The sequence below is a fragment of the Berghia stephanieae genome, chromosome 2, assembly GCF_034508935.2.
Source record: "Berghia stephanieae isolate SIO BIC M18660-M18661 chromosome 2, UCSD_Bste_1.3, whole genome shotgun sequence".
Lineage (NCBI taxonomy): Eukaryota > Metazoa > Mollusca > Gastropoda > Nudibranchia > Aeolidiidae > Berghia > Berghia stephanieae.
Window position 1 is genome coordinate 96,003,649 of NC_088361.1, and position 5,826 is coordinate 96,009,474.

Consider the following 5,826-nt stretch of genomic DNA (forward strand, 5'->3'; position numbering starts at 1 on the left):
GTTGAAGATGACCACAACAAATCGACGACGACGATGGTGGTGGTGGTGGTGGTGGTGATGATGATGATGATGATGATGATGATGATGATGATGATAAGACGAAAATATTAATGACACAAATGACTCTTAATCATGATGAAAGCGGTAATGATAAGTGTATTATGAGAGGGGGGGGGGGAGTAAGTTTAGAGGGCTGATTAATTAATACAACTACACACACACACACACACACACACACACACACACGCCCACACAAATACATTCAGCTCTTGTGATACGGTAAACGCGATCAAATCATTTTCCACACGAAAACCGCCGTGGTGATTAAATTAATGTTTCCACCCCATATCGTCTTACTCCTCTTATACTTTTATTAGACTTTTATTGGACGGTCAGGGTGACATCGACTTCTCAACTCTTTGAAATTGCTTAGAAATACACACACACACATGTACACAGACACACACTCTCTCTCTCTCTCACACACACACACATATACATACACACATTCTCTCTCCCATATACACTGACACAGGCTCTCTCTCACATACATACAAACACACACACTCTCTCACACATACAAACACACACTCTTTCTCTCTCTCTCTCTCTCTCTCTCTCTCTCACACACACACACATACTCATACACACAGAGACACACACATACGTAAAACAATCCCTGAAGGCAGACGGCGATCCAATCAATCAGTTTCATCACACTAAGTAAGCCACGGGTCATGGCGACCATCACCTCCATAGTAGAACGACAAGGCCAAATCGACAAACCAACCATCACCATCACCACCGCCACAACCATCATCACCATCATCACGGTCATCATATGGGACACTTGTTATAGTCACCATCTAATTACGACCACCCCAAATTGTCACCCTGGCCGGTAAAGCTGTGTTTCCACTTGTCATTTAGCATAACCAAAGACGCACTCTAAAATCTTGGCAAAAATTATTTTTTTTAATTAAAAAAATAAATAAAGCGACACCGAACAAACTTTAAAATTTTAACAATAGTATTTCAATCTTCATCCTCCTTACCCTTTACTAAAAAAATTTTTAAACAACAAATAAATAAATTAATTAATAACGCAAGCAGGCAAGAAAGAAAGAAAGAATGAAAGATTGAAAGAAAGAAAGAAAGAAAGAAAGAAAGAAAGAAAGAAAGAAAGAAAGAGAGAAAGAGAGAAAAGAAAAGAAAAGAAAAGAAGAGTCTTTTCTAAATGGAAATTGTTGAGGGTGGAGATGTTGGAGGTGTAAACAAAAAAATACAAACGGCAACAACAGAAAAGAGCGCGAGGGGGGAGCTAAACAGACAAATCATTGACAACGTTTAAAAAATGAAAAGAAAGAAGAATGAGAATAAACAAATAAAATCGTTTCAGCTAAATACAATAAAATAGACATTAACTTTAGCGTTCTGCGTTATTGGGTCCATTCATTCCTGGCATAGAACGTCCTGCTACAGACCCCCAATCATTGACAATCCTAAATAGACAAATTGACAAACTATGATTACGAGGGAATTCATCAAAATAATGATAGTCATAATGACACTTGCTTTCTACATTATTATTATTACTGCCTTCGTCTTGGGTTACGCTGGGATAAATACAACCTATAAGAATAGAATAATCATAATAATAATAATAATAAATAGCTTGGGGCAAAAACCTGGTCTTTTGATTGTATCAATCCGATCAACGGAACACTGGCTTCTCCTTTGAAGGAAATAAAGAGTCGGTCGTGTCGTAAAGAAGCAATGATGCATAGGTATGCTGCATGTTTGTGATTGTGTTGTAAGGTCGCACAGCAAACTGCAGCATGGATTCATTACATTTACATACCGCCGTTTTATGAAAGAACGACTTTTTCTTTTCTTTTTTTATTTTTAATTTTGGCCATAAAACTCGTCCTTCAAAATATCGACCGGATAAAATTATCCTCCCATTGTCAAAAACTTTTAAACTTGGGACTTCGAGGAAGTCTTTAAGGAAGTCACAGGTTTGAGAGTTTCTAACAAGACGAGTCTCTTTCAAAATCGATCTATATTTTGAAGGGCAAGTTTTCTGACCATAAGTTTAAATACGTGCTTTTTTTCCAGAGAACCTTCCTTTGTCAAACAATTCAAAAACGCTTTGGGTTTTCCTCTGTTAAAAAGCATTGAAATCTCGTATCATTGCACTATGAAAAACAAATTGGGATGGTGCTGAGAGGGATAGGGGGGGGGGGGGGGGGGGGGGGTTAGTAAAGAGAACGATAAAAGATAGCTAGAATGAGATCAAAATAAGCGAGAGACCAGGTAAATCATTACAAAAACACACATAATTATGTCTCTGCTGCTCTGTCTACACAATAATATGCAAACAGGCAAAAGGCTTTAAAGAGGCCCCTTTCAAGCACGCCTCTAATGTAATATAACCATCCACAGCCGGCGTAAGTTTTATTTATTTATTTATTTTTGTGATCGTAAACTGTACACGGCACAATAAATAAAATAGCGTCTCTAGCAAAACCATTTATGCAAACGTTACATCAATTAAACAAAACAAACACACACAAACAAACAAAAACAAACGACAACAAAAAGGCGAACACGAACCAGAAAACATCACGTCGAATTATGGCCACGAGTAAACTAAACATTATACTGTATAATATTGGAACAGAACATCGCCGACTCTGCGAGAATTATGGAGGACATCCTGCGGTTCGCCATGAATTATTCAGTTCGATTAAATCTTTTTTTTAAAAAAAAAAAAGAAAAGAAAAAGAAAGTCGCTCCTCGGACGACCGTCATACGTCGAGGTGCCAAAATACAAGGTCCCCGTTCGTCTTGCTAAGCCCTTAAAATCCCCCGATGCACCTTTTGACTGTCGTCTGGGCATAGTGGATGCCTAATGTTGTCACCCTTCAGACGCAGAGAGATGCTTTTCCATCTCAGTTTTCACATTATAGGACAGGCAAGGATGGAGGGTGGGGGCAATCATAACAAACACAGACGGGGTGGGAGAAATTCAACACGTACCATTTTAGACTAATGGCTTTATGACAAGTTCTAATGAGAGACAAAATCGCATGACATGAACATGGGACAGATGTTGAATTATGAATACGACGACAGCAATTATGTCACGGCAAGAGATAAATGTTACTAATCCATTGCATACTAATGGAGAGAAGGTCACGTGACCCCAAAACAAAGAACGCTTAACGGAACTTTTACAAGACATTGAAAAATTCTAACAAGTTTTAAAATAGTAACAGATACTATTAAAAAGTGTACATGGGCATAGTTTACACTGATGGAATTGCATTCTACGTTTTGTAAAATCATTTTCTTGGACACATATTCTTTGTAACAGAAAGGGCCCGATCCTAATTCTTGCTGGAGAACAAACAAAACAAGCTGCTCGCTTAGACAGTACGTGTTGTGAAGTAATTGCTTCTAGAACATTTTATACTCGAGTACAATCATAATCGAAGCTTGGGCATTGTTTGTACAAACTAATAATGCAATATTTGCATGTGCATTCAGTACACAATACCCATACATTTCTCCCCACCTTCTCTCATCGCCTCTTTTCCTCTCCTACGCAAGTCGCACCACAGACTGTATTCTCTATGAGTCGCACTTCCATCCTAGACATCTACCATTCACCCATTCTGAAATACTCACTGGCAACAACAGAATTTCCAAACCAACAATGCCGAGGAAAGGGACGGGATCCTGGAAACTGGTCTACTGTACAATAAATATGTACTTAACCGACTTGAGTGAGGTCGTTTTTATTGGTTAAATAGAGTCGATACAATTAGATGCACGCGTCAAAGAGAGATTATCCTCACTTAAACGATGCGACACAAAAGGGACCGTTTTATTGGTAGAATCCCAAACCACCTGGTAATGGCAACCCAAATAATGCTTTCCGAAATAGATATTGTTAGGACAGAGGTATAAAATACACATGGTGAACAATATCTTTTTCATACGATCATTTTCAAGTATACATAAAAACAAAACATTTCAATAGTGGAGAAGAAAAGTAGAACCAAACAAATCCCATAAGACCCCAAATCAAACAGACCCCAAAAACCACTAGCTGAGATCACCGAGATTCAAGCCCATTGTACCATCAGCAACGTTTTGAACTCGGCATTTCTACACAAACATTTGATTACAAAGTGATACAAAAGACAGTTCAGAGTTTCAAGGGGTTACTACGGATTAGCACGCAATCTTTCCTGCTTTTACATTTCACTCATTTCAAAGCCACACATACATGTACACACACACACACACACACACACACACAAACACACACACCCAGCCCCCCCCCCCCCCCCTCCCCACACATATATACACACTCATACACATTACATGACACACAATATTATATACATATTTGCACATAGCTCCGATCTCTTTTGAACTCTCACGGCTGTTGAAATGAACACAATGGAATCTTTGTAATAGCCAACCACTACCATTTATTTATTAGAAGGAGAGAAAGTGTTTGAGAAAAAAATGGGGGAGGGGGGGTGAAGAAGTGGATTTATACTCCCTTTTCATTACAAGACAACTCCCCCCCCCCCCCCCCCCCCCCCCCCCATTTTAAATTGTTGAATCCTAAGAAAAACCAAAGGATAAATTCCCCTTTAGGTATACATTATTACTTTAAGGGGAAAAGCGTTCTAAACGACTCCCTCTTTGTGGACTTATCGTCCCTTTTACATTCATTCATTTCCGTGTAACTCATCGTCACGTTTCCAATTTGATACCCTGGTGTCAAGTCTTTAACACCAGAACTTATGAAACTAAGAAGAAGAAAAAAAACAACTTATAATTTTGACCTGAAAACCCGTCCTTGATATGTATAGATAGAATGGACTTGACGTCACTCGGGTCTTTGTTACTGCTTTTTGCCGCTCGCGTAATTTTCACTAAACTGTATTAACCAGACAATAAACGTTCAAAGTTACAAAGAATTTTGTGTGTTGGTCCGTTATACTTCCGGATGGCAATGTTGTGAACTTCTTAGCCAAGCGTATACTATCTATAATGATTAAGATAGTCCCTCGTCTTGGATTATTCTGCAGCTTTGTCAATGTGGACTAGAGGTATGACACTCGCCTTCGGACCGGAAGGTCAAGGGTTCGAGTCTCGCTCTGAGCAGCGAGTAGTTCAGTACTTGAAAATGGTTCTTTATTCACATTCTCTCACCGTACTCAGGTGTAAAATGTGTACGCTGTCTGTCGGACAAAATGTCAAATCGCCTAACAGGCGTCATCGTGTCTCGTTTAAAATGTTGCCGTTAGTAAGGGGGCCCCTTGTAAAGCGCGTTGAGCACATTTAGTTGTTTAAAAAATAAACAAACAAAAAATCAAACAAACATTAAAAAAAAATAAAAAATAAAACGCTCAAAAACAATCATACCGGGATTTTGCGAAGCTTCCTTAATTCAAAGTTTGATCAATCTTGACAGCATGAGGGTCAACGTAATAGATCGATATTTGAAGGACCAGTTTTCTGATCAAAATTTCTTTTTCCACTTACGGCTGGTCTGAGCCCAACTCACCCCCCCCCCCCCTCTCTCTCTCTCTCCTCTCTCTCTCTCTCTCCTCTCTCTCTCTCTCCTCTCTCTCTCTCTCTCTCTCTCTCTCTCTCTCTCTCTCTCTCTTCTTGCCTTAAATGATGTAACAATAATAAAATATGTGTTGACTTTGGGGAGAAGGTATGTCAGAGAGATAGACGGGACGAATCACTGAGTCAACACACACACGAGACAATACAAACGATGAAATTGTAAGG

The 5,826-nt window shown here is 39.1% G+C and overlaps 1 protein-coding gene across 8 annotated transcripts in view; it reads right to left on the reverse strand.

The window, feature by feature from the left end:
• LOC144965943 (vitamin D3 receptor-like) overlaps positions 1–5,826 on the reverse strand; it is a 334,906-nt gene that overhangs the window by 18,382 nt on the left and 310,698 nt on the right. The window lies entirely within an intron of this gene.